The sequence below is a fragment of the Euleptes europaea genome, chromosome 16 (assembly GCF_029931775.1).
Source record: "Euleptes europaea isolate rEulEur1 chromosome 16, rEulEur1.hap1, whole genome shotgun sequence".
Taxonomy (NCBI): Eukaryota; Metazoa; Chordata; class Lepidosauria; order Squamata; family Sphaerodactylidae; genus Euleptes; species Euleptes europaea.
The window spans coordinates 35,370,904-35,390,383 of NC_079327.1; the positions used below are offsets into that span (position 1 = coordinate 35,370,904).

General features: G+C 42.8%; 1 pseudogene; it reads left to right on the plus strand.

Annotated features, from left to right (window-relative positions):
• The window catches only part of LOC130488498 (transmembrane protein 138-like), a 32,478-nt pseudogene extending 13,253 nt beyond the window's left edge, over window positions 1–19,225 (plus strand).
• Window positions 19,226–19,480: the final 255 nt, after the last annotated feature.

The window sequence follows — 19,480 nt, forward strand, 5'->3', positions numbered from 1 at the left end:
CTTTCTTTATATATAAGTTAGAAAATAGCACAAGAGGGGCTTAATGAAATAAAAACTCAAAACTGTTTTATTTGTCTCTCTTGGAGAATGGTAAAGTTAAGTTTGCAGGGAGGTTTCGGAAAATAAACTTGGCATCTAACAAACAACGGGAATGTTGGGATAATTATAAACAACAGATATTTTGTAATCAGGATGTGTCTGATGTATTTCACAGACAGGTGTTGATACTTTTAATACAAACTGAGACTCCTTGGCAGTCAATCCTTTGTCAAACAGACTTAAGCTTCTTGAATCAATATTTCTACTGTTTATGGAGTCAGAAACAAACCCACAAGTCTTAGTGTTCTTCCTTAAAACTGGTTAGTTGTCCTTAAAACAGGTAAGTCTGGAACCCATTAACTTCTTCACACAGCTGTAACAAGGGCAAGGCAAGTGAGGTGCTTGCCTCGGACGCACGAAGCTGAGGGGCGCAGAAAAAGTATATCACGACTAAACTAATTACCCTTGTTATTTATGTATTTACCTTTTTACAAAAATAAGAACAGGGGATGCAGTTTTATATTCTTGCCTTGGGCATAAAATTAGCTACTCATGGCTGTGCTTCTTCATTCAGTGAAAAATTCAGTTGTGGAAATTACTGCCAGTGGCAATAGTTATGGCCATTAACACAGATGGCATTTAAAATAAAGTAGATACATTCAATGGGGCTGACTCCAAGCAAAGTGGTAAGAGTAAGACTGCAACGATACATTTATTATGGCATATGTTTTTGAGCACTAGAATCTTCTTAATCAGATGTGCTTAGCTGGCAAATGTATATGCATAGATACAGAGGAAAGCTGGGCTAAAAATAATGAAATGCAAGAGGTAGTTCGAAGAGAACTAAGGCCATGGAATTCAAAGTAAACAAGAACGTATATTGGATCCATACCCTTTTGCATACATACACACACACAACCAAGTCTGTGCCCATGTAACCCTGTCAATGGCAATTGCATCAATCATCTGTTTGGTGAAGAAAGGGAAGAGGGGCTGAATCCCACCTTCCTTCTTCTGAGCAACTGATACATAATCCCAACAGATGGATCAGGAAGTGGAATTATATGTACAATATCTATTTGTATGCAGGGTTAGTTCTCCAGCTATACACAGGTAGAGGCACATTTCTGCACATAGTTTCAGGAGGGTAGCCATGTCGGTCTGCAGTAGGAGATAGATTTGACTCCAGTGGCACCTTAGAGACCAACAAGATTTTTGGAGTATAAGCTTTCAAGAATCAAAACTCCGTTCCTACTTGTATCTCATGAAGGGCTCTTTGACTCCTGAAAACCTACAGCGCATTCGTGAGAGGAATGCATGCGCCGGGCTTCGGAGGCAAACCTCCGCCCGGCACCATAGGGTTGCATGAGAGATACGCCACCTAAAAGGTGGCGTATCTCGGCCGGAAAAAAGGGGGGCATTCCCAAGCCAAAACGGCTCAGGAGCCCACCTAATGGCGGCCCCGCCCCCTGGCCGGCACCGTAACACCCCGGGGACGCCTCCCGGGAGGCCATTACGCCCTGGAAATGCCTCCTGGGTCACCACCACGGCCTTTGCTGGTGGCTGGCCTGGACGACTCCAAAGGATTGTGGGTGCGGCTGCTGCCGGAATGCACGGCTATACCCTGAAAATCTTGCTGTGGTCTAAGGTGCTACTGCACTTAAATCTGCCATTTCTATACACGCAGACCCTCTAGTTGGACTACGGTGAATACATTGGGAATTTGACTTTGTATAAGAGGGCTAGTGTGGCACAGTAACAAGAGGTGTTACTGCTGGAGTAGTTTACTCATGCTTTCCAACTCAATCTGTTTAAAATTACCAGCACGACAGTAGCAACAGTATGAAATAGTAAATGAAATGATGAGATCAAATCATTTTATATTTAATCCAATGCAGAAGAAACCTTTATACACCTAGAAATGTGTGAGATGGTAAGAACAGACAAGTAAATAAGTCCCTGTATATCCAGTTCTATTTTCTAAGCATGTGTAATGTTTAATTCCTAGCAACATACAGGGCTGCACATAATAAGTACAGAACATTTATCCTAGACTACGAGAACTGTCAAAAAGCAACATTGATATCTCATCACTTCATGTGTCTTGGATTCCTGTGCATTTATGCATGCAAAAGTCCAATTGCAATAAATGAGACTTTTATGCCTTTGGAAATGTGAGCAGTGGTGCAGATAAAATGAGAAGAGACGTCAAGGAACACTGTAACAGATATTTTAACATCATGGTAACAGCAAGTATCATTTGGTAATTAATTCTGACAATCAAGCAGTGAACTGGTCCAAGCAACAATTTTATAGATATTTCTTTCTACACACACACACACACACACACACACACTCACACACACACACACTTATAGGAAGAAAGTATTGTTCTACTGTTCACACGTGTTGATTCCAGCTACAGTGCTCATTTAGTTACAATCCACTCTAAATTTATCAAACTGGGCACAGCTTGAGCATTTCGTACCTCATCTAAATTGCTGGAGGCCTTACAGGATTCCAGCTTTAGAAAGGTAAGTATTAACCATCTTTAAAATTGCTTTTATGCCACGTTTGCTTTGCAGCTCCATTTAGAAACATGATATTTCTGTGTGCTAATGGGAGCAGCTATGAGGAAATATGCTGGAGGCTTTTCCTGAGAAGCATGCAAGTGGATGCAGCACAGAAATGGGACTGTCACTCATTCTGTAGACTCACATACAAAAACCATCTACTATTAAACAGGAACAACATGAAGTATTCCTAAGCACATTGGAAATTTGCTTTCCAGTTGTGAAACCTTAAGTAGATTAGAGATCTTCAGAGAGTTTAACATGAATGCTAGAAAAGTGGCTTCAGATCCTCAGACTGAAATTAGACTAGATTCATGATAATTTTTTATACAGCAAAAGCCACCCTGGCTTGACCTTTACTCCATAATTTAAAGATAGCAGCTGCATCCATCCATCATTAGATATTGCAAATCATTAGGGTTGCCAACCTCCAGGTACTAGCTGGAGATCTCCTGCTATTACAACTGATCTCCAGCCGATAGAAGTCAGTTCACCTGGAGAAAATGGCCGCTTTGGCTCTATTGCATTGAGGTCCCTCCCCTCCCAAACCTCGCCCTCCTCAGGCTCCGCCCCAAAAACCTCCTGCCGGTTGCAAAGAGGGATCTGGCAACCCTACAAATCACAACTAGGTTTTCCTGCATTGACAAGATTATCCAAGAGCAAATGATTGCTATAGAGCAATGATAGGACAGTATCCAACAATGTGGGGATACAGCTAGTTAACATTTTGTTTGAATGAGCCTAACTATGGTGAAGTCTCATATTAGAGAACTCTTTAAAGGTTGAGGTTAAGCAGGATAAGGTCAAATTCAACTTTCAAGATAAGGTCAAATTCAACTTTCAGGATAAGGTCAAATATAGAAGCAAAGCTCATCACATTAAAATGACATGTCATGATTATTGTGGAAAGCAAGCGAGGCCATGAGCTAACATCCATCCAGGCCTCCATTAGAGTGGGGACCAAGAAGCAATGAAAATATTAAAATGGACAAGACACAAATCACCTAGAAGCATGAACTCTGAAAATACTCTGCTGATGCCATAGGACGTTTTTCCTCTACGTAACTTCTATGGCATGAGAAGATATATCAACAAGCTTTTAACCAGGGAGTTGATCTTGTAATTGTTTTTATGATCTGCTTGTAGCCTGTTACAAGAATCATATATGCTTTAGGCTTCTGAATTTTATTGGCTGATTGTAATGGTTATTAATTCTAATGATTTTATGTTTTTATGATGTGATCTTTTTATTTTGTGCGCTGCCTCAAACAGGTGTCTAAAAAGGCAGCATATAATTGTTTTAGTAAATAAATAAAATGATACTGTTTGTTGTTGTGTTTTTTGCCATCAAGTCATCAACTGACCTATGGCGACCCCATAGAGTTTTTAAGGCAAGAGACATTCAGAGGAGGGTTGCCATTGCCTGCCTCTGCATCAGGTCCTTAGCATTCCGAGAAGGTCTCCCATCCAAATACTTGCCAGGGTTGAGGCTGAGAGCGTGTGACCGGCCCAAGGCCACCCAGCAAGTTTCCATGGCAGAGTGGAGATTCGAACCTGGGTTTCCCAGATCCTAGTCCTTCCCCACTGCACCAAACTAGCTCTCGATACTGTATAGGCATGAATAAAAGGGCAACAGGTTTTCATAGCAGTTTACTAATCCACTACTGCTATAATCAGGTGTAATTGCCCCAGATAGAGTGCTTGTGGCCTTTAAACTTGAGAGGAGGTATTTTGACAGAAGAGAGAACTTCTCTAACTTGACCATGCCCTAAGGCAGTACACTTTAATCTATATTAAAAAACTACACTTTGGGCCACAAGGATTAAGTCAATCACATCTTCATCATGTATTTTTTAATTATCTGTTTAGAAAGAGACCCACTCAAGGAGGCCCACAAAGTAAAATAATAAGATCATAGAAACAACAACCATAGAATCATCAATATTAAAACATGCCACAAACACATTAGTCAACCTAAAATTATGTCCAAAACACAGGTGGTATAAAACAGAATATAGAATTTTCTGTTAAAAATCTAGGTACAGAGACATGGTTTGGCACAGCATCTAAGAGATAGTAAGTAGCCATCAGGTGAGTCTTACAGTGGAGGGCATTTCAAAGGCAAGACACTGAAAAAGTCCTGTCTCTGGTTACCACCCAACCCCACTTCTGCAGGTGGGGGCACAAAAAACAGGATTTAGGAAGAGAATATTAAACTGGTTGGCTGGACAGCATGAGAGAATACTCTGGCACTAAGCCTAACCTGGATGTGACCAGGGCATGGATCACCATGGCCATACCTAGGGTATCAGCTGAAGCTGATAAAGGCAATATGTAACATAGAGCAGACCTGAGTCTTCAACCATAGGACATAATCCAGAAGTGGGATTTACAAAACAGACTAACTCCTTAGTCCTTGAGCCGTTTTGTGACTGATCAACGGCGTATCAGTCTTGTACTAAATGAGCTTCAGTTTACTGTAATCCTCCAACTGATTCAACACAGGATTTTATAAGTGTGATTCACTTTTACTTCTTAATATGTGCTTCTGAATGTAGTAGAAAGTCATGGGTCTCAACCAAGGTAAAATCTGTTCATCTCATGAGATTCATAAATTCATGCATTCTGGTTCCATTAGGCTTCAGAGGCATGGATTTCTTGAAATCCTCTTTTGTTCTGAACATCTTAATCAGCTCTGAATGTGAGATCCCAAACAAGGCAGAGGCAGAGTATTAACTTTCTAAAAGAAAGGATTAATAGTAAAAGAGCTACTACCTCTCACTTGGGGAATACTGTAAGGGCTAATCAAGCACAGATAAGGAAGCCCTTGGCACGCCTAAATACTCTATGAATGATCATGAATAAATATTAGTAAGTGGTCAATTACATTGTTATTGTCTCACCAAAGAACTGCAGGTATGAAATACTGCAGGAAACCTTCAAGGCTGAAAAAATCTGAAAGTATAATTTGTATTAGGGAACATTCGACTGCAGCGAGGCAAAGGGGCAACTGTTGTAAAAGAGACTAATGCAAATTTAAATCTCAAGACACAGAGAGCTTCATAAGAGGCAGTGATTCATGTGAAGCAGGTACAGTGAGTTGGAAAAGCCTGACAAGGTAAGCAAACCTCATCAAACCAGGAATATTCATAAATGTCTTACTAATCTAATTTTACTTATGTATGATAGATCTCATTTTGTGCAACATTAGGGAAAAAATGAGCATGTAAATCAGTCCAGTCCTAGAGTTAATTTGTATTTCCTCTCAATAACAGAATGTGTGTGTACAAATATTTTGGTGCAAAAAGCAAATGCTATACTTTAAATAATTTGGATAACCAATAATTGGTTAGGCTTTAGACATGGTTCAATTCTCAATTGATAATTAAAATTCATTTAGGGATATATGCTGAAAATGATTTAAGCCTGACAAAGTTGACTAACAGTACAATCCTAAACAGAGTTAATTCCTTCTAAATCCACTGATATCAATGGGCTTAGAAGCTTTTAACTCTGTTTAGGCTTGCACGTCAAATAGCTCAACCAAGAAGACTGAATGACTGGAGGAAAGGAGAAGGAAGACTTGATGCAAAATATTTCTGTGCTAAAAAATTTACATTCCAAAATATTTATTCCAAATGTATTTAATTTTTTATTAGAAATAATCAGGCATCGTATCATTCATAACGTTAGCAAATTTAAATCCTTCAGTCTTCAGAATTAGGTTTAATGCCTATAATTTGCTTATGAAAGAAGTCCAACTTGCAGCCTTAAGCTGCAGCAGCTATTTGTGGGCGAGTAGAGGAAAAGGCAGGGGGAAGGAGATTCTGGGCCATTGTGCCCAGCACTGGCTCAGCCAGGAGCTAACATGTTGCTATCTAAAGCCTGCCCCCATTTGGCCAGCTCTTCAAGTGGGGGTGGAACTTGAGCTTGTTTGGAGGTTCTAGCAGGGGAGTGCAGCTATCATATACCCTTGACCAAAGAACAGTACATTCCTATCTGGGATGGTTGTCCTCTTCCACCAAGCACGCAGCCTCAGGAGGTTCGCACATGGAGTGGTGAGGAAGGTAGGGGACACCTGTCTATCCAGCCACATCAGTCGAATCAACCCTGGCAATCAATGGTGTGACAGATTGGTGAGCACCCCTCTTGGCAAGAGTGTTCACTGAGATCAACGCTTCTGGAAGCGAAACAGCTTTTTGTTTGTTTGTTTGTTTGTTTAACGGCGTACGGGGAGCAGTTTAGGATGAGGCGCCGCTGCGCCTCTTCCCCGCTGTCCCAGTATGCCTCAGCTCAGGAATGGGCTGTTACACAACTTTAAGGTTGACAATGAAAAAATTGAAATTGTTCAAGACTTTCTATTCCTTGGTTCCATCATCAACCAAAAGGGAGACTGCAGCCAGGAAATCAGAAGGAGATTGAGACTGGGAAGGGCAGCCATAAAGGAGCTAGAAAAGATTCTTAAGGGTAAGGATGTGTCACTGGCTATCAAGATCAGGTTAATTCATGCCATCGTATTCCCTATTACTATGTATGGGTGTGAAAGCTGGACAATGAAGAAAGCTGATAGGAAGAAAGTAGATTTCTTTGAAATGTTGTGATGGAGGAGACTGTTACAGATACCCTGGACCGCCAAAAAAACAAATCAGTGTTTTAGATCAAATTAAGCCTGAACTGATCCTAGAAGCTAAAATGACTAAACTGAGTCTGTCATACTTTGGACATTTTATGAGAAGACAAGAGTCACCTGAAAAGACAATCATGCTAGGAAAAGTTGAAGGCAGCAGGAAAAGAGGTAGACCCAGCAAGAGATGGATTGACTCTATAAAGGAAGCCACGGTCCTCAATTTGCAAGATCTGAGTACGCCACTTCAGAATACAAGTGGAAGACAATATTTTGGAATACTCTCCTAAACTAAAAACTATCTGCAATGAGAAAACAAACACAGTAGGAAAAGAGAGGGAGTCAACCCTTTCTCTCTGCTGTGCTTTTTTCTGTTTGCACAGTTTTACGCAAACGAGCATTCATACAGTGGTGGCTGGTGCCAGTTAGGGCTGACAGAGTGTTGGGCTCTTGAACTACTAAGCTACAAAATAAAAAACTGCATATTGTCTCAGATTATGCTTTTATGCGCTCACGTCATACCCTCCAAATCTGCAGTTAATGCACTGACAGCTATAACCTTAGCAAATCGATACTAAATTGCTGTACAGGCTTAGTGAGCAAAATAACAGCAGCACCAAGTACACAGAACAACAGCACAAGGCCCACATTTGTTCCCTGTTCACCACAGTGTAGCTGTTGAACTATTTTCCAAGTGGAAGGCCACTGCTCCTCCAGCATGAAGCGGAAGCAGTAGCAGCCCAGTTAGCTGGGCTGTTTCCCCCCTCCCCCGCATGCCTTCAGGGGGTTTCCCTGAAGGCGTGCAGGGGGCCCTTTAAACAGATCTGCACCCAACAACTGGGAGGCACAGATCTGTTTAAAGGGCCCCCCCCGCGCACCTTCAGCGAAGCCCCATGAAGGTGCGCGGGGGGGAGCCTGATGGTTATGCTGCTACGCTGAACCCCGAATTTGCCGAATTTATTTGCCGAACACCCCGAAGTCGGGGAATTTGGCTCCCCCGTTTCCCGACTTTTTTTTTATTTGGTTCGTCCCGAACCGGAAACCGCCGAATCGGGGAAAATTCGGCAGTTTTTCAGTTTGGGACGAACTGAATCGACAGCCCTACTTCCCACATGCAGTCTGAAGTAGGGCTTGTCCATTCTATCACCTAATGGCTCTGCCATCATATCACCCCTCATTCTTTTCTATGTGTGAACCAGGCCTCAAATGTGCTTCACTTTCACAGCACTGGTACTTAGCTTTGTGTTTCATTTTTTAAGAGGGGAGAATATTTATAAGGCTTTTTGTATTTTCCCATCAAAAAGTGTTTTGTTCCACAGGAAAGAATAACTTCAAATATCTATTGTGAGTATGCCCAAAGTATAATGTGTAATCATAACAAGAATGTTGACAGTTTGTTTACAACACCACGGCTTATTAATGTGATATTTTTTTAAAGTAGAAAGCTATTTGCATTCTAAGTATTCTGTTGATTTAAACTTATCTTCTTTCCTCAGCTACACTTTTTGACCTGCATGGCTTTTCTCAAAAAGAACTTCTGGCCACAGTACAATCCCCCACCCAGATTCCCTCCCTCTCCTCCATCTGGAATTACACTTCAGAATGTCCCTTTGTGAAACAGATGGCATTCTTATGCTAATACTGTTTGGTTGATTAAAAACAAACTCACTTAGGGCAACTCACGTCATACCCTCGAAAAACTTGCTCTGGATTTAAATCTTTGCACCTTCTACTGTGACTCTGTAAGCTATCAAGATGAATGATAAATTGGTAGTCAAAGGAGAAAGGCCATCATTGATGAGGAGACTTTTCAAGGTGCTTCTGTGGAGAGATTGTTGCTGCTGAATATAGCACAGAAAGAACACCCCTTCTGGAAGCTTTGCTATGTTCTGTTTGCCATGTCTGCTAATGAGAAAATAGACAATCTCAGTTTCATGATATGTAATGTAAGTTTAAGGGTTAGATTAGAAAACTGACATAAAGAAACACTGATGCCACTGGCCAAATCATAGAATCATAGAGTTGGAAGGGACCACCAGGGTCATCTAGTCCAAACCCCTGCACAATGCAGGAAATGCCAAACTACCTCCCCCTCACCCCCACCCAGTGACCCCTACTCCATGCCCAGAAGATGGCCAAGAAGAAAAAGTAAGTTGAATAGGAAATGAATTCTACACCGGCAAGTAACTTGGTTTGGAATGGCTATAATAACCGAAATGAAATTGGCAGATAATTGAAGACAGGTATATAGAAAATGTAAGTGGAATGTGTGCAATTTGAGAGGAAACAGAAGTGTGACTGAGATGGACCTAACAAAGGAAGACTGAAATTGTAAGATGTTTTTCTTCCAGATGTGGAAGATATACATAGGCTGCCAGGGCACCCATGGCACATTACCCAAGATCCTGAGGGCCAGTCAAAGTAGAATTGAAACCCCTGTAAAATACCACTAAATCTAACTACACCAAATCCATGACATAATGACATAAAAAAATCTATCCTAATTTTAATAGAACAAGGCAAATCTGAATAAACTTCCTATATACTCTCCAGTCATGCATAAACCCAAAATTAACAACATAATCGGCATATGGAGAGGCTTACATCACAAAGTTTGTAGATGACAAGGGTGCCCAAAATAAGGGCAGTTTTGATTGCTTGAAGCAATTGATCAAAAACAGACAGGTAAGGACATTTCCAGGAGCCCCGTAGCGCAGAGTGTTAAGCTGCAGTACTGCAGTCCAAAGCTTTGCTCACGACCTGAGTTCGATCCCAACAGAAGTTGGTTTCAGGTAGCCGGCTCAAGGTTGACTCCGCCTTCCATCCTTCCGAGGTCCGTGAAATGAGTACCCAGCTTGCTGGGGGTAAAGGGAAGATGACTGGGGAAGATACTGGCAAACAAAGTCTGTCTTGGAAACGTTGGGATGAGATGTCACCCCATGGGTCAGGAATGTCCCAGTGCTTGCACAGGGGACCTTTACCTTTTTAAGGACATTTCCAGTACAGTATAACTTCTTTTAGGTGGGTAACATGGCTGAGGTGTTCTGGCTAATGCTATAAAAATAAATTCATTAATTCCTGTACAGTATATCGATAGCCAAACTAACTTTGATTAGAAACATATCAGCTCATTCATGGTGAGTATTTTTCTTTCTCCTTTTTTATCATAGAATCATAGAGTTGAAAGGGACCACCAGGGTCATCTAGTCCAACCCCCTGAACAATGCAGGAAATTCTAAACTACCTTCCCCCCCCCCACATCCCCAGTGACCCCAACCCTTCCCCCACCATGCAGGATCCCACAATCACAGCACTCCCGACAGATGGCCATCCAGCCTCTGCTTAAAGACCTCCAAAGACGGGGACTCCACCACCCTCCAAGGCAGTGCATTCCACCATCGAAAAGCCCTCACCGTCAGGAAGTTCTTCCTAATGTTTAGGTGGAATCGCTTTTCTCTTAGTTTAAATCCATTACTCCGTGTCCTAGTCTCTGGAGCAACAGAGAACAAGCTAGTTCCCTCATCATCGACATCCCTTCAAATATTTAAACATGGCTATCATGTCTCCCCTCAACCTTCTCTTCTCCAAACTAAACAAACCCAACTCCCTAAGTCTCTCTTCATAGGGCCTGGATTCCAGACCTTTCACCATTCTGGTCGCCCTCCTCTGGACATTTCTCCCCCTCAAAATTACAATGATTTAGACCAGCCAATGTATGCTTCACAATTTTTAAGATAACAGCATGTTGTTTTGTGAAGTGACTCTAACATTTTGTGGTCAACTCTAACATTTTTCTCTTTTCATTCTCTGCAGCTCTTTCTTTCTTTCTTTCTTTCTTTCTTTCTTTTTCTTTCTTTCTTTCTTTCTTTGAAATAAGGTTTGACCTGAATGATTCCAAAAGATATAACGTAGCCATTTTCTTGAGAAATTAGCAGTAGGCCTACTGCTCTGGCTGTGAAAATGGCTCAGATGACCAGGTGTGTGAACAGAAAAGAATTCTTTCCCATTATTGATTCATCAGGTAAACTGCTGATTGAAACTCTACTGCTAAATTGCTGCTGCCTGTCACAACCACAATAGCAACCTGCAGAATCATTATAATCAACTTCAGGCTTGGAGAATTCAAGCCTCTTTTGCTTTGTATCTTCACAATAAACAACGAGGAATTGCCAAGCCTTTATTATTTGCCTCACAGAGGGGCTCTACATAAGGGGACAATCCAATCCTTGTCTTCATCTTAGGAATCGGAAGGAAAATGTTTCCCGCTTTTCTCATAACTATCAATCATGTGAACTACAGAGGACCCTTAGACCATACCTATACCTCTTGTTAATGCCACTCCAGCATGGAAGGAAAGTATGTGGGAGGTACAGATCTCTCAAATCTCAGCTGTGCAACACCATGTGGAGAACGCTTTGGTGTTCTGTAAGTGTTCAGATCCCGGGACTGTGATTGTTACCTGCCTGTGATACCGGCCCTGCAGCTTTGCACTGCAATAAGGGATGGATCACAAGAGACAACTGTAAATCAGACCGATGTCAGTGCACAGTCAGCTCAGGGGAGAAGGCCCAATGGCAGGACAGCTTTCGTAAACAGTTTGGTTTCATTCAAAATGCCAAAGATGGCAGTTGTCACTTATACTATGGGGGTCAACTTTTTATTGTAAGTTCATTGCGGAAATATTAATTTGCTGTTTCAGTGGTTTCATTATATTGTGAAACTTGTGTGTGTGTTAAGTGCCGTCAAGTCGCTTCCGACTCATGGTGACCCTATGAATGAAAGTCCTCCAAAATGTCCTATCTTTGACAGCCTTGCTCAGATCTTGCAAATTGAAGGCTGTGGCTTCCTTTATTGAGTCAATCCATCTCTTGTTGGGTCTTCCTCTTTTCCTGCTGCCCTCAACTTTTCCTAGCATGACTGTCTTTTCCAGTGACTCTTGTCGTCTCATGACGTGACCAAAATACGATAGCCTCAATTTAGTCATTTTAGCTTCGAGGGTCAGTTCAGGCTTGATTTAATCTATAACCCACTGATTTGTTTTTTTTGGCAGTCCACGGAATCCGTAACACTCATTGTGTTATGGATTCCTCATTGTGAACCTTACCTCTTCCATTTTTATTATTTGAATATCCAGCACCATTCACATTTAGGAGTTCCTATTTTGATTAAAGTGATATATTTTATTACTGATTTTATGTGATTTTATTATTGTGGTTATTATGTTGTGAGCTGCCCTAAGCCCGGCTGTGGCCGAGGAGTGAGGGTAGGGTATAAAACAAAACAAACCAACAAACAAATAAATGCACAGCTTTGGTTAGATTCAGTGCAGTATCTCATTCAACTAGTATAAGGGAAGTCCAAGTATAAATGTCTGTTACTGGGTGACCTTGGAATCTCTCAGGGCTAAAACTAGGGTTGCCAGGTCCCTCTCTTCCTCCAGCGGGAAGCTTTCGCATTTAAGCGTGTGTGCACATGCGTCGGCACATGCACGGCACTTTTGGTTTAGAACTGGAAGTGCTGCCTCGCAAAGGGCCTTGAGTGGCCCTTTACCACTCAAACTAAGAGGTATAAGGCCCCTCGCGAGGCAGAACTTCCAGTTCTAAACCGGATGTGCCGCGCACGGTATGCACGTGCACGTTTGCCCGCTGACCATCAGGTGGTCGGTGGGCAGAGGGGGCAATTGCCGGGGGTTTGCCCACCACCAGCGGGCACCTGGCGGCAACCCTAGCTAAAACAGATGTGACAAAGATCGTGGATTTCTGTTCATTTTAAAAGGACAAATTGCAAGTACACATGCCTCTGATGTGGGTTGGCAGTGACAGTTCAGACCCAATGTGCACAGCCCCAAAACAAATTGAACATTAGAGCCATGCGGCTTGCAACTTGGGAGGGAACGCGGCATGGTATAGCCTGATGTTGTTCGATCTCAGAAGCTAAGCTGGGTCGGTACTTGGAAGGGAGACTGCCAAGGAAGACTCTGCAGAGGAAGGCAATGGCAAACCACCTCGGCTTCTCACTTGCCTTGAAAGCCCCTTGCTGAAGTTGCCATAAGTCGCTGTGACTTGATGGCACTTGTCACACACACAAACTTGCAACTTACCTTTGACATGCAGTTTTGTCACATTGGTTTTGACTCTCATCCTGATCTACCTCGCAGGGTTGTTGCAAGCATAAAAAGAGGCGAGACCATGTATGCTGCCCTAAGCTTCAGGGCTGTGATAAATAATCCATGCAGAGCCTGATAAACTCAGATAAACAACAATACTATCAACCAGAATTCTGTTTTTCCTCTCAAACCAGTAATCAGAGTTATTATTGCTAATTTCTGACTGAGGCTGTGCACTCCTGTAGATGAATCAGGGCATCTGTGCCAAATTATACCAATGGAATTGTTGCATGCATATATGGATCCTGAGTTGTCAGAAGAGAAAGGCAAAGTTATAAATATTTTAAATAATTTTAAATGAGCTAATGAGAACTGCTTTACGTTCAGGTGCAGTACTGGCCATTGGATTAGATGAAGAGCTGCTTGTGCTACATTGAGTTGCCATACAGCCAAGGTTATGCTTGTGGAAATTTCCTATTGCACTTATTTGGTTCCTAGCTAAATCAGGCGCAGAGTGGTAAGCTGCAGTACTGCAGTCAAAAGCTCTGCTCACAACCTGAGTTCGATCCCAACGGAAGTTGGTTTCAGGTAGCCGGCTCAAGGTTGACTCAGCCTTCCATCCTTCTGAGGTCGGTGAAATGAGGACCCGGCTTGCTGGGGAAGGCACTGGCAAACCACCCTGCAAATAAAGTCTGCCTTGTAAACGTTGGGATGTGACATCACCCCATGGGTTACGAATGACCCGGGCCTTGCACAGGGGACCTTTACCTTAGCTAAATCAGGCCAGGGAATTATTCTTTTTACTGTTGGTAAATGGGCAGCACAAAGTGGAATCCTGAACTAAATCCTAAGACTTGGATCCTGTGTTCTCATTTCCCATGCACTTCCTTCCGCCCACAGCAGAGCTCACTTCCTTTTGTGCTTGCACTTCCATTGTGCAGGGGGTCATTGACCTTGTGCAATGAGGAGTGCTAGCAGCAGAGGAAGCAAGATGTGCTGTGACCAGTGTGAAGCCCATGTGGAACATGGTCATAGGACCCAAGCCTCAGTCTTTTGCTTTACTGAACAATTGGTTGGAGTTGGGGTAGGAGGGCTCTGGAAAATAATGTGTTTTGTCATGCTTTTCTGGTATCTTGTTTGCTCAGTGGAAATAGCAAATCTGGGTTGTTACAACAATCTTCTGTTGATACATTTCCTGCATTTAAAAAAAAGTAAAGTAATTGGCAGTTTCAATCCATTCGCTTTCTTCAGGCAGCAGGTCATGCAAGATTTAATCGTTTTGGATAACCCTGAGAAAATAGGGTTTTAAATGGCTCACCTCAGATTCACTTGTGCTTTATATTTCACAAGCTAATTAGTGCAATGGTTTAGCTTGATAAATCCTTTTATCGTGGCCCGTCTGATTCACCAACTCTGTTTACTATGGCTGCAATCCAATGCAAAGCTGTGTGAAATCAATGCACTTCAGTGTGCTCACCTGTCTATGGATTGAGCTCAAAGACCACAATCTTGAGATACTGGGAAACTGAAGAATGTTGCAAGGTTATTGCTGTGCTCACAGACCATCCATATTTTGCCCTGGCAATAATATATAATAGATTGGATGCTTTGATGATGCCACCTAGTGCAGTACTCTAATAAAGCTTGTGGATAAAATGGATTTTTTAAAAAAATTATAAAGCTGATGGGAGATAATGGATGTCTCCATCTGTTAACCAAATGTTATATAATAGTGTGGTGTCCATCAACAGGGAAGGGGCTATTGGGCTTACCATAAAGTTTCCTTCTACTCTGATGCAGCATGGATATCATGACATGGATGCTTCCTCCAAGTGGGCCAGGGGATTTGTCTTCAGTTTATGTCTTCACCTGAGGGGAATCCCTTAACCCTTTCCAAGCCTTCATTGTGCCCCAGCTTCTTCCATGAACAGGGGAGAAAAGGCTAAACAATTGTAATAATTTTTTAAAAACTTGATGGGCATTAACCATTAAATTTGTAGCACTGAAAATAACATGTATAACAAAATAGAAGAAAGGGGAAAATTTCTCTTAAATCATGGATAAGATTCCCTTCCTACCTCAGAGCAGAAGGTTCATGGTAAGTCTTAAGATGGGATGTCCAATATAGGGCTGTCGATTTGGTTCATCCCGAACCAAAAAACAGCCGAATTTCTCCCAATTCAGCGGTTTTCAGTTCGGATGGAACCGAATTTTTAAAAAGGCAGGAAAATGACAAGCCGAACTGGCCAAGTTTGGGGCGATCGCCAAATAAATTCAGCAAATTCAGGACCTCCGAATCAGCAGCATAACCGTCAGTTAGTAAGCATTCTTAGTAAGTTAGTAAGAATTCTCCCGCGGCCAATTGGTGGCCAAGCTGGGTCTTCTTCCTATGGCCAATCAGTAGCAGTTGAGTGTGTGAGCCCAGCTGCTGCACGGCCCAGGGAGAGAAAGAGAAAGTGTCTGTTTGTGTGAGAGGGAGATCCCCGTGGGGGGGGGTGCGTGTGCACATTTGCGGCTTTCCACGGCTCCGGGGGGGGGCATTTTTGAAGGTAGAGGTCCCAAAATTTCAGTGTACCTTCAGGGGTCCCTTCTTGCAAGAACCCCCAAGTTTTGTAAAGATTTGGTCAGGGGGTCCCGAGATATGGGGCCTGGAAGGGGTCCCCCCCCAAAATTGCCCATTGGAATAAAGCAAATAAGAACACATTTGTGCCTTTCCATGGCTCCGGGGGGCATTTTTGGAGGTAGAGGTCCCAAAATTTCAGTGTACCTTCAGGGGACCCTTCTTGCAAGAACCCCCAAGTTTGGTGACGGTTGGGGCAGGAGGTCCCTAGTTATGCGGTCCCCCCCATCCACCTACTGCGATCCTGTGCATCTAGAGAGCGGCAAATCCAAGGCAAAACCTCCCATGCATAAATGGAATTGTATTGGATTACTCCTGAGTCCTCCTGACTCCCAGTCCCTGCTCCTGATGGAACAGAAGAGTCAGAAGACATCCACAGTAAGACCCATTTTGGGGCTTTTCTCTATATTTTTTTCCTGTGTGTGTGTGGGGGGGTAATCAGAGTCTGTGTGTGTGTGTGGGGAGCAGTTTCTGTGGGTGGGGGGGAAGCCAAAGGGGGGTTTCGCCTGTTCTGCCGAGGGGGGTGTGCCTAAAGATTTACTTCTCCTCTGTGCTCCTGCTGGAAGACATTCACATAGTTTGATTTTGGGGTTTTTTCTCTATACCTTTTCTCCTGTGTGTGGGGGGGGGGAGCAGAGTCTATGTGTGTGGGGGGGAGCAGTTTCTGTGGGTGGGTGGAGAAGCCAAAGAGGGCTTTTGCCCATTCTGCTGAGAGGGATGTGCCCGCTCGCCTCTGCGGGAGTGTGTGTTCTACTTTTAGAATTGTAAAGTGTAAAGTTGAGTCTGTGTGGCGGCTAGCGAGTCTCTCTCCGCTTGGCACCCGGGCCGCGCCTCCTCCTCCTTGGTTTTTTTCCCGTTTGCAGCCGAGCCGTACTGGTTTGAGAGGGGGGTTTTGCCCGTTCTGCCTGGGTGTGTGTGTGCCCGCTCGCGTCTCTCTCTCCCTGGTTTGGGGGGGGGGGCTTCAGTTGTGTGTCCTCAGGTTTTCCCTCATTCATAAGATCAGTTATGTCTATTTTGATGCTCGCTCAAAACTGGTTTTCAAATTGTGACTTAAGCAAAAGGTGAAATTCCACCCCCACCTGCTCCTTATGCATAGCTAGCATGCCTCTGTCCCTTTCCATGGTTTGCAAACTCCCAAGATCGCGTCACGTGTTGCTTTGCATGGTTTAGCAAACTCCGAGTCCAAACGGTCTATTTATTTCTATTCATTCCAATGGGCTGATCATGGGGGGACCCCTTCCAGGCCCCATATCTCGGGACCCCCTGACCCAATTTTTACAAAACTTGGGGGTTCTTGTAAGAAGGGTCCCCTGAAGCTACACTGAAATTTTGGGACCTCTACCTCCAAAAATGACCCCCCCCTCGGAGACACGGAAAGGCGTGAATGTGTTTTTAATGGCTGTATTCGGCCGAATTTTTTCCCGAACTCCGAAGTTAGTGCTGAATTGCACAGATCTGAATCGGGGCAGTTCGGATTTCGGCATTTCCCAAATTTTGCCAAATCTGAATTTTACCGAATTTTTTTTTCAACAGCCCTAGTCCAATAGTGGTATGCCCTATGTCAGGAGAGTTTGGGTGCATATAATTAATCTGAAGGTAGCTACAGTGAGCAGGTGTTGGAGGGAAGATCTAAGATGGTAACCTGAGCAGATATCTTAGCGTGCTCTGAACACTTTACATTTTAAAAAGCTTCTCAAGAACAACAGTGTAAATTCTCTTTCTAATTTCTCAGCAGACAATCACAAAGATTCCAGTCAATAAAAAATGCAAGAGAACCCTTTAGATTTTTTGGCAGAACAATGTTTATTATCTGCTCAAACAGTAATCTCAATTTTCGAGCAGCTGACAAAAATTACTAAACAACTAGACTCACTTAAGAACTCTTTTGACATCTTTTCTCAGAAGTTTGTAAATGAGTTGGACAGGACCCCTGACCCTCAAGGACAAAAGAAAGATAATTTAAGGAGGCAGTTGATAATTTGTGAGAGGAATACTGGGAATGGGTGCAATAATGGCAACATAGAACTGGTAAGAAACAATCATCTAATTAAATCAGAAGAAAAGGGAAATGCATGAATTTTACTAGGTCATGCTGCAAGTCTCCCATATAAGGATAAATCAGGGGAAATGGGAGCCCCACTCTATCAACTTGTTGACTGACTCCCAGGCTCCTGAGCTTTTAAGAGAGTGTTATTGACATTTAAACATGATACCATTCCAGCCATGCTTTTCAAAATGAAATCTTTTCTCTCTGTTTACCAAATTTTACCTGTAAGAGTTTTTAGAGATTCAGCTGCACAACCTTTAATTCCAATTACTATATTAGATACCCAGAGGATTTCTCAGTCAAGGGTTCCTGCTAAAAAATCTTTTGCCCTATATAAACAGGCAGTAACACCTGTTCAAATAACAGATACATTGAGTACAAAATTCCAGATGGGCAACAACCTTTGAGTTGTTGTAGGAGACCCTTGCATGGTACAGCAGAGTGCCAATTGGATGATTTTTCCCATGCATTCCTGGATAAAAATTGTGACCTGTCATCATCCAAGAAGGATAACCAGACTGAGTCAGATTGTGATGAATATTTCCCTGGATTTTCTAAGAGACATTTTACATTCAATGGAAAAGCAGGAACTAGCACTCTGCTTCCTGAAATCCCAGAATGAAAGAGTGGGAAAGCAAGTCTCAACCTAACCAAACACAGCCTAATAAAGAGTTTGAGATTTCACATGAGGAGCTGAATCATGAAGAGCTGGAAAAGACTGATGATGAGGAGCGCCGGAGCTGAAGAAAGAAGAGATACGCTCTGCTAATAGAAAAGATCATGAAAGAGCTGCAGTAGCTGTCGAACACTATCTCCAGTAATTTTCAATATAATTAATTCTGAAACCTCTTGTTAAACATTCAGGGATATTGCCATCCTCTTCAACATTATCATCATCTTCCTCAAGTTCTTCAATACCTTCATCTTCCAGGCTGGCATGGTTAATCTGATCCAAAAAATTCAAGGAACTATTGTCTTCTCAGCAGCATACCTTGCTTTAAGCATATTCTTCCACGTCTGGGTTATGAACATTTGCTGGAAAAATTCCAACCACTTTGTGTGGACAGATGGACTGCACGCCCTCTTTGTGTTCCAAAGACTGGTGGCTGTGCTCTAATACTACTTCTATAAGAGGACTGCTGTACACTTGGGAGACCCAAGTTTCTACCAGAATTCTTCTTGGCTACGAAAAGAGTTTACTCAAGTCCAATGCTGACTGATGCTTCCTGGTTATCTCAAGCAGAGGTCAGCCTGTGATGATGTTGCAGAAACCTTATCCGTAACTTGCAGCATGTCTTTTCTCCTCACAACCCCTATAGTCCCATTCTAAATTTTGTACAGCCAGTTGACTTCATCTCATTACTAAGCCCTATGCACACCAGTGTATTGTGCCCTTCTGTGCACGCCACATTCCTCCTTTCAGATATTCAAACTGCAGTCTCTGCAGCCTTTCTGAGGAATGATCTGCAGT